Source organism: Primulina eburnea, chromosome 3, assembly GCF_022965805.1.
Source record: "Primulina eburnea isolate SZY01 chromosome 3, ASM2296580v1, whole genome shotgun sequence".
Classification (NCBI taxonomy): Eukaryota; Viridiplantae; Streptophyta; class Magnoliopsida; order Lamiales; family Gesneriaceae; genus Primulina; species Primulina eburnea.
The window spans coordinates 42,262,946-42,280,561 of NC_133103.1; positions in this window are offsets into that span (position 1 = coordinate 42,262,946).

The window sequence follows — 17,616 nt, forward strand, 5'->3', positions numbered from 1 at the left end:
TTTTCTACTACTTGTCATCCTCAAACGGATGGACAAACTGAAGTTGTCAATAGAACTTTGGGAACACTTTTGCGTGCTATTCTTAAAAAGAACTTGGATTGACATTTCGATGGACTTTATTTTGGGGTTGCCGAGGACTAAGAAGGGGAGTGATTCTATTTTTGTTTTTGTGGATAGATTCTCTAAGATGACACATTTTATAGCTTGTCATAAAACCGATGATGCTTCAAACATTGCGGATTTGTTCTTTAGAGAAGTCGCTAGGTTGCATGGAATGCCTAGGACTATTGTTTCTGGTCGCGATGTTAAATTCTTGAGTTACTTTTGGAATACTTTATGGGCTAAACTTGGCACAAAATTGTTGTTTTCTACTACTTGTCATCCTCAAACGGATGGACAAACTGAAGTTGTCAATAGAACTTTGGGAACACTTTTGCGTGCTATTCTTAAAAAGAACTTGGATTGACATTTCGATGGACTTTATTTTGGGGTTGCCGAGGACTAAGAAGGGGAGTGATTCTATTTTTGTTTTTGTGGATAGATTCTCTAAGATGACACATTTTATAGCTTGTCATAAAACCGATGATGCTTCAAACATTGCGGATTTGTTCTTTAGAGAAGTCGCTAGGTTGCATGGAATGCCTAGGACTATTGTTTCTGGTCGCGATGTTAAATTCTTGAGTTACTTTTGGAATACTTTATGGGCTAAACTTGGCACAAAATTGTTGTTTTCTACTACTTGTCATCCTCAAACGGATGGACAAACTGAAGTTGTCAATAGAACTTTGGGAACACTTTTGCGTGCTATTCTTAAAAAGAACTTGGATTGACATTTCGATGGACTTTATTTTGGGGTTGCCGAGGACTAAGAAGGGGAGTGATTCTATTTTTGTTTTTGTGGATAGATTCTCTAAGATGACACATTTTATAGCTTGTCATAAAACCGATGATGCTTCAAACATTGCGGATTTGTTCTTTAGAGAAGTCGCTAGGTTGCATGGAATGCCTAGGACTATTGTTTCTGGTCGCGATGTTAAATTCTTGAGTTACTTTTGGAATACTTTATGGGCTAAACTTGGCACAAAATTGTTGTTTTCTACTACTTGTCATCCTCAAACGGATGGACAAACTGAAGTTGTCAATAGAACTTTGGGAACACTTTTGCGTGCTATTCTTAAAAAGAACTTGGATTGACATTTCGATGGACTTTATTTTGGGGTTGCCGAGGACTAAGAAGGGGAGTGATTCTATTTTTGTTTTTGTGGATAGATTCTCTAAGATGACACATTTTATAGCTTGTCATAAAACCGATGATGCTTCAAACATTGCGGATTTGTTCTTTAGAGAAGTCGCTAGGTTGCATGGAATGCCTAGGACTATTGTTTCTGGTCGCGATGTTAAATTCTTGAGTTACTTTTGGAATACTTTATGGGCTAAACTTGGCACAAAATTGTTGTTTTCTACTACTTGTCATCCTCAAACGGATGGACAAACTGAAGTTGTCAATAGAACTTTGGGAACACTTTTGCGTGCTATTCTTAAAAAGAACTTGGATTGACATTTCGATGGACTTTATTTTGGGGTTGCCGAGGACTAAGAAGGGGAGTGATTCTATTTTTGTTTTTGTGGATAGATTCTCTAAGATGACACATTTTATAGCTTGTCATAAAACCGATGATGCTTCAAACATTGCGGATTTGTTCTTTAGAGAAGTCGCTAGGTTGCATGGAATGCCTAGGACTATTGTTTCTGGTCGCGATGTTAAATTCTTGAGTTACTTTTGGAATACTTTATGGGCTAAACTTGGCACAAAATTGTTGTTTTCTACTACTTGTCATCCTCAAACGGATGGACAAACTGAAGTTGTCAATAGAACTTTGGGAACACTTTTGCGTGCTATTCTTAAAAAGAACTTGGATTGACATTTCGATGGACTTTATTTTGGGGTTGCCGAGGACTAAGAAGGGGAGTGATTCTATTTTTGTTTTTGTGGATAGATTCTCTAAGATGACACATTTTATAGCTTGTCATAAAACCGATGATGCTTCAAACATTGCGGATTTGTTCTTTAGAGAAGTCGCTAGGTTGCATGGAATGCCTAGGACTATTGTTTCTGGTCGCGATGTTAAATTCTTGAGTTACTTTTGGAATACTTTATGGGCTAAACTTGGCACAAAATTGTTGTTTTCTACTACTTGTCATCCTCAAACGGATGGACAAACTGAAGTTGTCAATAGAACTTTGGGAACACTTTTGCGTGCTATTCTTAAAAAGAACTTGGATTGACATTTCGATGGACTTTATTTTGGGGTTGCCGAGGACTAAGAAGGGGAGTGATTCTATTTTTGTTTTTGTGGATAGATTCTCTAAGATGACACATTTTATAGCTTGTCATAAAACCGATGATGCTTCAAACATTGCGGATTTGTTCTTTAGAGAAGTCGCTAGGTTGCATGGCATGCCTAGGACTATTGTTTCTGGTCGCGATGTTAAATTCTTGAGTTACTTTTGGAATACTTTATGGGCTAAACTTGGCACAAAATTGTTGTTTTCTACTACTTGTCATCCTCAAACGGATGGACAAACTGAAGTTGTCAATAGAACTTTGGGAACACTTTTGCGTGCTATTCTTAAAAAGAACTTGGATTGACATTTCGATGGACTTTATTTTGGGGTTGCCGAGGACTAAGAAGGGGAGTGATTCTATTTTTGTTTTTGTGGATAGATTCTCTAAGATGACACATTTTATAGCTTGTCATAAAACCGATGATGCTTCAAACATTGCGGATTTGTTCTTTAGAGAAGTCGCTAGGTTGCATGGAATGCCTAGGACTATTGTTTCTGGTCGCGATGTTAAATTCTTGAGTTACTTTTGGAATACTTTATGGGCTAAACTTGGCACAAAATTGTTGTTTTCTACTACTTGTCATCCTCAAACGGATGGACAAACTGAAGTTGTCAATAGAACTTTGGGAACACTTTTGCGTGCTATTCTTAAAAAGAACTTGGATTGACATTTCGATGGACTTTATTTTGGGGTTGCCGAGGACTAAGAAGGGGAGTGATTCTATTTTTGTTTTTGTGGATAGATTCTCTAAGATGACACATTTTATAGCTTGTCATAAAACCGATGATGCTTCAAACATTGCGGATTTGTTCTTTAGAGAAGTCGCTAGGTTGCATGGAATGCCTAGGACTATTGTTTCTGGTCGCGATGTTAAATTCTTGAGTTACTTTTGGAATACTTTATGGGCTAAACTTGGCACAAAATTGTTGTTTTCTACTACTTGTCATCCTCAAACGGATGGACAAACTGAAGTTGTCAATAGAACTTTGGGAACACTTTTGCGTGCTATTCTTAAAAAGAACTTGGATTGACATTTCGATGGACTTTATTTTGGGGTTGCCGAGGACTAAGAAGGGGAGTGATTCTATTTTTGTTTTTGTGGATAGATTCTCTAAGATGACACATTTTATAGCTTGTCATAAAACCGATGATGCTTCAAACATTGCGGATTTGTTCATTTAGAGAAGTCGCTAGGTTGCATGGAATGCCTAGGACTATTGTTTCTGGTCGCGATGTTAAATTCTTGAGTTACTTTTGGAATACTTTATGGGCTAAACTTGGCACAAAATTGTTGTTTTCTACTACTTGTCATCCTCAAACGGATGGACAAACTGAAGTTGTCAATAGAACTTTGGGAACACTTTTGCGTGCTATTCTTAAAAAGAACTTGGATTGACATTTCGATGGACTTTATTTTGGGGTTGCCGAGGACTAAGAAGGGGAGTGATTCTATTTTTGTTTTTGTGGATAGATTCTCTAAGATGACACATTTTATAGCTTGTCATAAAACCGATGATGCTTCAAACATTGCGGATTTGTTCTTTAGAGAAGTCGCTAGGTTGCATGGAATGCCTAGGACTATTGTTTCTGGTCGCGATGTTAAATTCTTGAGTTACTTTTGGAATACTTTATGGGCTAAACTTGGCACAAAATTGTTGTTTTCTACTACTTGTCATCCTCAAACGGATGGACAAACTGAAGTTGTCAATAGAACTTTGGGAACACTTTTGCGTGCTATTCTTAAAAAGAACTTGGATTGACATTTCGATGGACTTTATTTTGGGGTTGCCGAGGACTAAGAAGGGGAGTGATTCTATTTTTGTTTTTGTGGATAGATTCTCTAAGATGACACATTTTATAGCTTGTCATAAAACCGATGATGCTTCAAACATTGCGGATTTGTTCTTTAGAGAAGTCGCTAGGTTGCATGGAATGCCTAGGACTATTGTTTCTGGTCGCGATGTTAAATTCTTGAGTTACTTTTGGAATACTTTATGGGCTAAACTTGGCACAAAATTGTTGTTTTCTACTACTTGTCATCCTCAAACGGATGGACAAACTGAAGTTGTCAATAGAACTTTGGGAACACTTTTGCGTGCTATTCTTAAAAAGAACTTGGATTGACATTTCGATGGACTTTATTTTGGGGTTGCCGAGGACTAAGAAGGGGAGTGATTCTATTTTTGTTTTTGTGGATAGATTCTCTAAGATGACACATTTTATAGCTTGTCATAAAACCGATGATGCTTCAAACATTGCGGATTTGTTCTTTAGAGAAGTCGCTAGGTTGCATGGAATGCCTAGGACTATTGTTTCTGGTCGCGATGTTAAATTCTTGAGTTACTTTTGGAATACTTTATGGGCTAAACTTGGCACAAAATTGTTGTTTTCTACTACTTGTCATCCTCAAACGGATGGACAAACTGAAGTTGTCAATAGAACTTTGGGAACACTTTTGCGTGCTATTCTTAAAAAGAACTTGGATTGACATTTCGATGGACTTTATTTTGGGGTTGCCGAGGACTAAGAAGGGGAGTGATTCTATTTTTGTTTTTGTGGATAGATTCTCTAAGATGACACATTTTATAGCTTGTCATAAAACCGATGATGCTTCAAACATTGCGGATTTGTTCTTTAGAGAAGTCGCTAGGTTGCATGGAATGCCTAGGACTATTGTTTCTGGTCGCGATGTTAAATTCTTGAGTTACTTTTGGAATACTTTATGGGCTAAACTTGGCACAAAATTGTTGTTTTCTACTACTTGTCATCCTCAAACGGATGGACAAACTGAAGTTGTCAATAGAACTTTGGGAACACTTTTGCGTGCTATTCTTAAAAAGAACTTGGATTGACATTTCGATGGACTTTATTTTGGGGTTGCCGAGGACTAAGAAGGGGAGTGATTCTATTTTTGTTTTTGTGGATAGATTCTCTAAGATGACACATTTTATAGCTTGTCATAAAACCGATGATGCTTCAAACATTGCGGATTTGTTCTTTAGAGAAGTCGCTAGGTTGCATGGAATGCCTAGGACTATTGTTTCTGGTCGCGATGTTAAATTCTTGAGTTACTTTTGGAATACTTTATGGGCTAAACTTGGCACAAAATTGTTGTTTTCTACTACTTGTCATCCTCAAACGGATGGACAAACTGAAGTTGTCAATAGAACTTTGGGAACACTTTTGCGTGCTATTCTTAAAAAGAACTTGGATTGACATTTCGATGGACTTTATTTTGGGGTTGCCGAGGACTAAGAAGGGGAGTGATTCTATTTTTGTTTTTGTGGATAGATTCTCTAAGATGACACATTTTATAGCTTGTCATAAAACCGATGATGCTTCAAACATTGCGGATTTGTTCTTTAGAGAAGTCGCTAGGTTGCATGGAATGCCTAGGACTATTGTTTCTGGTCGCGATGTTAAATTCTTGAGTTACTTTTGGAATACTTTATGGGCTAAACTTGGCACAAAATTGTTGTTTTCTACTACTTGTCATCCTCAAACGGATGGACAAACTGAAGTTGTCAATAGAACTTTGGGAACACTTTTGCGTGCTATTCTTAAAAAGAACTTGGATTGACATTTCGATGGACTTTATTTTGGGGTTGCCGAGGACTAAGAAGGGGAGTGATTCTATTTTTGTTTTTGTGGATAGATTCTCTAAGATGACACATTTTATAGCTTGTCATAAAACCGATGATGCTTCAAACATTGCGGATTTGTTCTTTAGAGAAGTCGCTAGGTTGCATGGAATGCCTAGGACTATTGTTTCTGGTCGCGATGTTAAATTCTTGAGTTACTTTTGGAATACTTTATGGGCTAAACTTGGCACAAAATTGTTGTTTTCTACTACTTGTCATCCTCAAACGGATGGACAAACTGAAGTTGTCAATAGAACTTTGGGAACACTTTTGCGTGCTATTCTTAAAAAGAACTTGGATTGACATTTCGATGGACTTTATTTTGGGGTTGCCGAGGACTAAGAAGGGGAGTGATTCTATTTTTGTTTTTGTGGATAGATTCTCTAAGATGACACATTTTATAGCTTGTCATAAAACCGATGATGCTTCAAACATTGCGGATTTGTTCTTTAGAGAAGTCGCTAGGTTGCATGGAATGCCTAGGACTATTGTTTCTGGTCGCGATGTTAAATTCTTGAGTTACTTTTGGAATACTTTATGGGCTAAACTTGGCACAAAATTGTTGTTTTCTACTACTTGTCATCCTCAAACGGATGGACAAACTGAAGTTGTCAATAGAACTTTGGGAACACTTTTGCGTGCTATTCTTAAAAAGAACTTGGATTGACATTTCGATGGACTTTATTTTGGGGTTGCCGAGGACTAAGAAGGGGAGTGATTCTATTTTTGTTTTTGTGGATAGATTCTCTAAGATGACACATTTTATAGCTTGTCATAAAACCGATGATGCTTCAAACATTGCGGATTTGTTCTTTAGAGAAGTCGCTAGGTTGCATGGAATGCCTAGGACTATTGTTTCTGGTCGCGATGTTAAATTCTTGAGTTACTTTTGGAATACTTTATGGGCTAAACTTGGCACAAAATTGTTGTTTTCTACTACTTGTCATCCTCAAACGGATGGACAAACTGAAGTTGTCAATAGAACTTTGGGAACACTTTTGCGTGCTATTCTTAAAAAGAACTTGGATTGACATTTCGATGGACTTTATTTTGGGGTTGCCGAGGACTAAGAAGGGGAGTGATTCTATTTTTGTTTTTGTGGATAGATTCTCTAAGATGACACATTTTATAGCTTGTCATAAAACCGATGATGCTTCAAACATTGCGGATTTGTTCTTTAGAGAAGTCGCTAGGTTGCATGGAATGCCTAGGACTATTGTTTCTGGTCGCGATGTTAAATTCTTGAGTTACTTTTGGAATACTTTATGGGCTAAACTTGGCACAAAATTGTTGTTTTCTACTACTTGTCATCCTCAAACGGATGGACAAACTGAAGTTGTCAATAGAACTTTGGGAACACTTTTGCGTGCTATTCTTAAAAAGAACTTGGATTGACATTTCGATGGACTTTATTTTGGGGTTGCCGAGGACTAAGAAGGGGAGTGATTCTATTTTTGTTTTTGTGGATAGATTCTCTAAGATGACACATTTTATAGCTTGTCATAAAACCGATGATGCTTCAAACATTGCGGATTTGTTCTTTAGAGAAGTCGCTAGGTTGCATGGAATGCCTAGGACTATTGTTTCTGGTCGCGATGTTAAATTCTTGAGTTACTTTTGGAATACTTTATGGGCTAAACTTGGCACAAAATTGTTGTTTTCTACTACTTGTCATCCTCAAACGGATGGACAAACTGAAGTTGTCAATAGAACTTTGGGAACACTTTTGCGTGCTATTCTTAAAAAGAACTTGGATTGACATTTCGATGGACTTTATTTTGGGGTTGCCGAGGACTAAGAAGGGGAGTGATTCTATTTTTGTTTTTGTGGATAGATTCTCTAAGATGACACATTTTATAGCTTGTCATAAAACCGATGATGCTTCAAACATTGCGGATTTGTTCTTTAGAGAAGTCGCTAGGTTGCATGGAATGCCTAGGACTATTGTTTCTGGTCGCGATGTTAAATTCTTGAGTTACTTTTGGAATACTTTATGGGCTAAACTTGGCACAAAATTGTTGTTTTCTACTACTTGTCATCCTCAAACGGATGGACAAACTGAAGTTGTCAATAGAACTTTGGGAACACTTTTGCGTGCTATTCTTAAAAAGAACTTGGATTGACATTTCGATGGACTTTATTTTGGGGTTGCCGAGGACTAAGAAGGGGAGTGATTCTATTTTTGTTTTTGTGGATAGATTCTCTAAGATGACACATTTTATAGCTTGTCATAAAACCGATGATGCTTCAAACATTGCGGATTTGTTCTTTAGAGAAGTCGCTAGGTTGCATGGAATGCCTAGGACTATTGTTTCTGGTCGCGATGTTAAATTCTTGAGTTACTTTTGGAATACTTTATGGGCTAAACTTGGCACAAAATTGTTGTTTTCTACTACTTGTCATCCTCAAACGGATGGACAAACTGAAGTTGTCAATAGAACTTTGGGAACACTTTTGCGTGCTATTCTTAAAAAGAACTTGGATTGACATTTCGATGGACTTTATTTTGGGGTTGCCGAGGACTAAGAAGGGGAGTGATTCTATTTTTGTTTTTGTGGATAGATTCTCTAAGATGACACATTTTATAGCTTGTCATAAAACCGATGATGCTTCAAACATTGCGGATTTGTTCTTTAGAGAAGTCGCTAGGTTGCATGGAATGCCTAGGACTATTGTTTCTGGTCGCGATGTTAAATTCTTGAGTTACTTTTGGAATACTTTATGGGCTAAACTTGGCACAAAATTGTTGTTTTCTACTACTTGTCATCCTCAAACGGATGGACAAACTGAAGTTGTCAATAGAACTTTGGGAACACTTTTGCGTGCTATTCTTAAAAAGAACTTGGATTGACATTTCGATGGACTTTATTTTGGGGTTGCCGAGGACTAAGAAGGGGAGTGATTCTATTTTTGTTTTTGTGGATAGATTCTCTAAGATGACACATTTTATAGCTTGTCATAAAACCGATGATGCTTCAAACATTGCGGATTTGTTCTTTAGAGAAGTCGCTAGGTTGCATGGAATGCCTAGGACTATTGTTTCTGGTCGCGATGTTAAATTCTTGAGTTACTTTTGGAATACTTTATGGGCTAAACTTGGCACAAAATTGTTGTTTTCTACTACTTGTCATCCTCAAACGGATGGACAAACTGAAGTTGTCAATAGAACTTTGGGAACACTTTTGCGTGCTATTCTTAAAAAGAACTTGGATTGACATTTCGATGGACTTTATTTTGGGGTTGCCGAGGACTAAGAAGGGGAGTGATTCTATTTTTGTTTTTGTGGATAGATTCTCTAAGATGACACATTTTATAGCTTGTCATAAAACCGATGATGCTTCAAACATTGCGGATTTGTTCTTTAGAGAAGTCGCTAGGTTGCATGGAATGCCTAGGACTATTGTTTCTGGTCGCGATGTTAAATTCTTGAGTTACTTTTGGAATACTTTATGGGCTAAACTTGGCACAAAATTGTTGTTTTCTACTACTTGTCATCCTCAAACGGATGGACAAACTGAAGTTGTCAATAGAACTTTGGGAACACTTTTGCGTGCTATTCTTAAAAAGAACTTGGATTGACATTTCGATGGACTTTATTTTGGGGTTGCCGAGGACTAAGAAGGGGAGTGATTCTATTTTTGTTTTTGTGGATAGATTCTCTAAGATGACACATTTTATAGCTTGTCATAAAACCGATGATGCTTCAAACATTGCGGATTTGTTCTTTAGAGAAGTCGCTAGGTTGCATGGAATGCCTAGGACTATTGTTTCTGGTCGCGATGTTAAATTCTTGAGTTACTTTTGGAATACTTTATGGGCTAAACTTGGCACAAAATTGTTGTTTTCTACTACTTGTCATCCTCAAACGGATGGACAAACTGAAGTTGTCAATAGAACTTTGGGAACACTTTTGCGTGCTATTCTTAAAAAGAACTTGGATTGACATTTCGATGGACTTTATTTTGGGGTTGCCGAGGACTAAGAAGGGGAGTGATTCTATTTTTGTTTTTGTGGATAGATTCTCTAAGATGACACATTTTATAGCTTGTCATAAAACCGATGATGCTTCAAACATTGCGGATTTGTTCTTTAGAGAAGTCGCTAGGTTGCATGGAATGCCTAGGACTATTGTTTCTGGTCGCGATGTTAAATTCTTGAGTTACTTTTGGAATACTTTATGGGCTAAACTTGGCACAAAATTGTTGTTTTCTACTACTTGTCATCCTCAAACGGATGGACAAACTGAAGTTGTCAATAGAACTTTGGGAACACTTTTGCGTGCTATTCTTAAAAAGAACTTGGATTGACATTTCGATGGACTTTATTTTGGGGTTGCCGAGGACTAAGAAGGGGAGTGATTCTATTTTTGTTTTTGTGGATAGATTCTCTAAGATGACACATTTTATAGCTTGTCATAAAACCGATGATGCTTCAAACATTGCGGATTTGTTCTTTAGAGAAGTCGCTAGGTTGCATGGAATGCCTAGGACTATTGTTTCTGGTCGCGATGTTAAATTCTTGAGTTACTTTTGGAATACTTTATGGGCTAAACTTGGCACAAAATTGTTGTTTTCTACTACTTGTCATCCTCAAACGGATGGACAAACTGAAGTTGTCAATAGAACTTTGGGAACACTTTTGCGTGCTATTCTTAAAAAGAACTTGGATTGACATTTCGATGGACTTTATTTTGGGGTTGCCGAGGACTAAGAAGGGGAGTGATTCTATTTTTGTTTTGTGGATAGATTCTCTAAGATGACACATTTTATAGCTTGTCATAAAACCGATGATGCTTCAAACATTGCGGATTTGTTCTTTAGAGAAGTCGCTAGGTTGCATGGAATGCCTAGGACTATTGTTTCTGGTCGCGATGTTAAATTCTTGAGTTACTTTTGGAATACTTTATGGGCTAAACTTGGCACAAAATTGTTGTTTTCTACTACTTGTCATCCTCAAACGGATGGACAAACTGAAGTTGTCAATAGAACTTTGGGAACACTTTTGCGTGCTATTCTTAAAAAGAACTTGGATTGACATTTCGATGGACTTTATTTTGGGGTTGCCGAGGACTAAGAAGGGGAGTGATTCTATTTTTGTTTTTGTGGATAGATTCTCTAAGATGACACATTTTATAGCTTGTCATAAAACCGATGATGCTTCAAACATTGCGGATTTGTTCTTTAGAGAAGTCGCTAGGTTGCATGGAATGCCTAGGACTATTGTTTCTGGTCGCGATGTTAAATTCTTGAGTTACTTTTGGAATACTTTATGGGCTAAACTTGGCACAAAATTGTTGTTTTCTACTACTTGTCATCCTCAAACGGATGGACAAACTGAAGTTGTCAATAGAACTTTGGGAACACTTTTGCGTGCTATTCTTAAAAAGAACTTGGATTGACATTTCGATGGACTTTATTTTGGGGTTGCCGAGGACTAAGAAGGGGAGTGATTCTATTTTTGTTTTTGTGGATAGATTCTCTAAGATGACACATTTTATAGCTTGTCATAAAACCGATGATGCTTCAAACATTGCGGATTTGTTCTTTAGAGAAGTCGCTAGGTTGCATGGCATGCCTAGGACTATTGTTTCTGGTCGCGATGTTAAATTCTTGAGTTACTTTTGGAATACTTTATGGGCTAAACTTGGCACAAAATTGTTGTTTTCTACTACTTGTCATCCTCAAACGGATGGACAAACTGAAGTTGTCAATAGAACTTTGGGAACACTTTTGCGTGCTATTCTTAAAAAGAACTTGGATTGACATTTCGATGGACTTTATTTTGGGGTTGCCGAGGACTAAGAAGGGGAGTGATTCTATTTTTGTTTTTGTGGATAGATTCTCTAAGATGACACATTTTATAGCTTGTCATAAAACCGATGATGCTTCAAACATTGCGGATTTGTTCTTTAGAGAAGTCGCTAGGTTGCATGGAATGCCTAGGACTATTGTTTCTGGTCGCGATGTTAAATTCTTGAGTTACTTTTGGAATACTTTATGGGCTAAACTTGGCACAAAATTGTTGTTTTCTACTACTTGTCATCCTCAAACGGATGGACAAACTGAAGTTGTCAATAGAACTTTGGGAACACTTTTGCGTGCTATTCTTAAAAAGAACTTGGATTGACATTTCGATGGACTTTATTTTGGGGTTGCCGAGGACTAAGAAGGGGAGTGATTCTATTTTTGTTTTTGTGGATAGATTCTCTAAGATGACACATTTTATAGCTTGTCATAAAACCGATGATGCTTCAAACATTGCGGATTTGTTCTTTAGAGAAGTCGCTAGGTTGCATGGAATGCCTAGGACTATTGTTTCTGGTCGCGATGTTAAATTCTTGAGTTACTTTTGGAATACTTTATGGGCTAAACTTGGCACAAAATTGTTGTTTTCTACTACTTGTCATCCTCAAACGGATGGACAAACTGAAGTTGTCAATAGAACTTTGGGAACACTTTTGCGTGCTATTCTTAAAAAGAACTTGGATTGACATTTCGATGGACTTTATTTTGGGGTTGCCGAGGACTAAGAAGGGGAGTGATTCTATTTTTGTTTTTGTGGATAGATTCTCTAAGATGACACATTTTATAGCTTGTCATAAAACCGATGATGCTTCAAACATTGCGGATTTGTTCTTTAGAGAAGTCGCTAGGTTGCATGGAATGCCTAGGACTATTGTTTCTGGTCGCGATGTTAAATTCTTGAGTTACTTTTGGAATACTTTATGGGCTAAACTTGGCACAAAATTGTTGTTTTCTACTACTTGTCATCCTCAAACGGATGGACAAACTGAAGTTGTCAATAGAACTTTGGGAACACTTTTGCGTGCTATTCTTAAAAAGAACTTGGATTGACATTTCGATGGACTTTATTTTGGGGTTGCCGAGGACTAAGAAGGGGAGTGATTCTATTTTTGTTTTTGTGGATAGATTCTCTAAGATGACACATTTTATAGCTTGTCATAAAACCGATGATGCTTCAAACATTGCGGATTTGTTCTTTAGAGAAGTCGCTAGGTTGCATGGAATGCCTAGGACTATTGTTTCTGGTCGCGATGTTAAATTCTTGAGTTACTTTTGGAATACTTTATGGGCTAAACTTGGCACAAAATTGTTGTTTTCTACTACTTGTCATCCTCAAACGGATGGACAAACTGAAGTTGTCAATAGAACTTTGGGAACACTTTTGCGTGCTATTCTTAAAAAGAACTTGGATTGACATTTCGATGGACTTTATTTTGGGGTTGCCGAGGACTAAGAAGGGGAGTGATTCTATTTTTGTTTTTGTGGATAGATTCTCTAAGATGACACATTTTATAGCTTGTCATAAAACCGATGATGCTTCAAACATTGCGGATTTGTTCTTTAGAGAAGTCGCTAGGTTGCATGGAATGCCTAGGACTATTGTTTCTGGTCGCGATGTTAAATTCTTGAGTTACTTTTGGAATACTTTATGGGCTAAACTTGGCACAAAATTGTTGTTTTCTACTACTTGTCATCCTCAAACGGATGGACAAACTGAAGTTGTCAATAGAACTTTGGGAACACTTTTGCGTGCTATTCTTAAAAAGAACTTGGATTGACATTTCGATGGACTTTATTTTGGGGTTGCCGAGGACTAAGAAGGGGAGTGATTCTATTTTTGTTTTTGTGGATAGATTCTCTAAGATGACACATTTTATAGCTTGTCATAAAACCGATGATGCTTCAAACATTGCGGATTTGTTCTTTAGAGAAGTCGCTAGGTTGCATGGAATGCCTAGGACTATTGTTTCTGGTCGCGATGTTAAATTCTTGAGTTACTTTTGGAATACTTTATGGGCTAAACTTGGCACAAAATTGTTGTTTTCTACTACTTGTCATCCTCAAACGGATGGACAAACTGAAGTTGTCAATAGAACTTTGGGAACACTTTTGCGTGCTATTCTTAAAAAGAACTTGGATTGACATTTCGATGGACTTTATTTTGGGGTTGCCGAGGACTAAGAAGGGGAGTGATTCTATTTTTGTTTTTGTGGATAGATTCTCTAAGATGACACATTTTATAGCTTGTCATAAAACCGATGATGCTTCAAACATTGCGGATTTGTTCTTTAGAGAAGTCGCTAGGTTGCATGGAATGCCTAGGACTATTGTTTCTGGTCGCGATGTTAAATTCTTGAGTTACTTTTGGAATACTTTATGGGCTAAACTTGGCACAAAATTGTTGTTTTCTACTACTTGTCATCCTCAAACGGATGGACAAACTGAAGTTGTCAATAGAACTTTGGGAACACTTTTGCGTGCTATTCTTAAAAAGAACTTGGATTGACATTTCGATGGACTTTATTTTGGGGTTGCCGAGGACTAAGAAGGGGAGTGATTCTATTTTTGTTGTTGTGGATAGATTCTCTAAGATGACACATTTTATAGCTTGTCATAAAACCGATGATGCTTCAAACATTGCGGATTTGTTCTTTAGAGAAGTCGCTAGGTTGCATGGAATGCCTAGGACTATTGTTTCTGGTCGCGATGTTAAATTCTTGAGTTACTTTTGGAATACTTTATGGGCTAAACTTGGCACAAAATTGTTGTTTTCTACTACTTGTCATCCTCAAACGGATGGACAAACTGAAGTTGTCAATAGAACTTTGGGAACACTTTTGCGTGCTATTCTTAAAAAGAACTTGGATTGACATTTCGATGGACTTTATTTTGGGGTTGCCGAGGACTAAGAAGGGGAGTGATTCTATTTTTGTTTTTGTGGATAGATTCTCTAAGATGACACATTTTATAGCTTGTCATAAAACCGATGATGCTTCAAACATTGCGGATTTGTTCTTTAGAGAAGTCGCTAGGTTGCATGGAATGCCTAGGACTATTGTTTCTGGTCGCGATGTTAAATTCTTGAGTTACTTTTGGAATACTTTATGGGCTAAACTTGGCACAAAATTGTTGTTTTCTACTACTTGTCATCCTCAAACGGATGGACAAACTGAAGTTGTCAATAGAACTTTGGGAACACTTTTGCGTGCTATTCTTAAAAAGAACTTGGATTGACATTTCGATGGACTTTATTTTGGGGTTGCCGAGGACTAAGAAGGGGAGTGATTCTATTTTTGTTTTTGTGGATAGATTCTCTAAGATGACACATTTTATAGCTTGTCATAAAACCGATGATGCTTCAAACATTGCGGATTTGTTCTTTAGAGAAGTCGCTAGGTTGCATGGCATGCCTAGGACTATTGTTTCTGGTCGCGATGTTAAATTCTTGAGTTACTTTTGGAATACTTTATGGGCTAAACTTGGCACAAAATTGTTGTTTTCTACTACTTGTCATCCTCAAACGGATGGACAAACTGAAGTTGTCAATAGAACTTTGGGAACACTTTTGCGTGCTATTCTTAAAAAGAACTTGGATTGACATTTCGATGGACTTTATTTTGGGGTTGCCGAGGACTAAGAAGGGGAGTGATTCTATTTTTGTTTTTGTGGATAGATTCTCTAAGATGACACATTTTATAGCTTGTCATAAAACCGATGATGCTTCAAACATTGCGGATTTGTTCTTTAGAGAAGTCGCTAGGTTGCATGGCATGCCTAGGACTATTGTTTCTGGTCGCGATGTTAAATTCTTGAGTTACTTTTGGAATACTTTATGGGCTAAACTTGGCACAAAATTGTTGTTTTCTACTACTTGTCATCCTCAAACGGATGGACAAACTGAAGTTGTCAATAGAACTTTGGGAACACTTTTGCGTGCTATTCTTAAAAAGAACTTGGATTGACATTTCGATGGACTTTATTTTGGGGTTGCCGAGGACTAAGAAGGGGAGTGATTCTATTTTTGTTTTTGTGGATAGATTCTCTAAGATGACACATTTTATAGCTTGTCATAAAACCGATGATGCTTCAAACATTGCGGATTTGTTCTTTAGAGAAGTCGCTAGGTTGCATGGAATGCCTAGGACTATTGTTTCTGGTCGCGATGTTAAATTCTTGAGTTACTTTTGGAATACTTTATGGGCTAAACTTGGCACAAAATTGTTGTTTTCTACTACTTGTCATCCTCAAACGGATGGACAAACTGAAGTTGTCAATAGAACTTTGGGAACACTTTTGCGTGCTATTCTTAAAAAGAACTTGGATTGACATTTCGATGGACTTTATTTTGGGGTTGCCGAGGACTAAGAAGGGGAGTGATTCTATTTTTGTTTTTGTGGATAGATTCTCTAAGATGACACATTTTATAGCTTGTCATAAAACCGATGATGCTTCAAACATTGCGGATTTGTTCTTTAGAGAAGTCGCTAGGTTGCATGGAATGCCTAGGACTATTGTTTCTGGTCGCGATGTTAAATTCTTGAGTTACTTTTGGAATACTTTATGGGCTAAACTTGGCACAAAATTGTTGTTTTCTACTACTTGTCATCCTCAAACGGATGGACAAACTGAAGTTGTCAATAGAACTTTGGGAACACTTTTGCGTGCTATTCTTAAAAAGAACTTGGATTGACATTTCGATGGACTTTATTTTGGGGTTGCCGAGGACTAAGAAGGGGAGTGATTCTATTTTTGTTTTTGTGGATAGATTCTCTAAGATGACACATTTTATAGCTTGTCATAAAACCGATGATGCTTCAAACATTGCGGATTTGTTCTTTAGAGAAGTCGCTAGGTTGCATGGAATGCCTAGGACTATTGTTTCTGGTCGCGATGTTAAATTCTTGAGTTACTTTTGGAATACTTTATGGGCTAAACTTGGCACAAAATTGTTGTTTTCTACTACTTGTCATCCTCAAACGGATGGACAAACTGAAGTTGTCAATAGAACTTTGGGAACACTTTTGCGTGCTATTCTTAAAAAGAACTTGGATTGACATTTCGATGGACTTTATTTTGGGGTTGCCGAGGACTAAGAAGGGGAGGGATTCTATTTTTGTTGTTGTGGATAGATTCTCTAAGATGACACATTTTATAGCTTGTCATAAAACCGATGATGCTTCAAACATTGCGGATTTGTTCTTTAGAGAAGTCGCTAGGTTGCATGGAATGCCTAGGACTATTGTTTCTGGTCGCGATGTTAAATTCTTGAGTTACTTTTGGAATACTTTATGGGCTAAACTTGGCACAAAATTGTTGTTTTCTACTACTTGTCATCCTCAAACGGATGGACAAACTGAAGTTGTCAATAGAACTTTGGGAACACTTTTGCGTGCTATTCTTAAAAAGAACTTGGATTGACATTTCTATGGACTTTATTTTGGGGTTGCCGAGGACTAAGAAGGGGAGTGATTCTATTTTTGTTTTGTGGATAGATTCTCTAAGATGACACATTTTATAGCTTGTCATAAAACCGATGATGCTTCAAACATTGCGGATTTGTTCTTTAGAGAAGTCGCTAGGTTGCATGGAATGCCTAGGACTATTGTTTCTGGTCGCGATGTTAAATTCTTGAGTTACTTTTGGAATACTTTATGGGCTAAACTTGGCACAAAATTGTTGTTTTCTACTACTTGTCATCCTCAAACGGATGGACAAACTGAAGTTGTCAATAGAACTTTGGGAACACTTTTGCGTGCTATTCTTAAAAAGAACTTGGATTGACATTTCGATGGACTTTATTTTGGGGTTGCCGAGGACTAAGAAG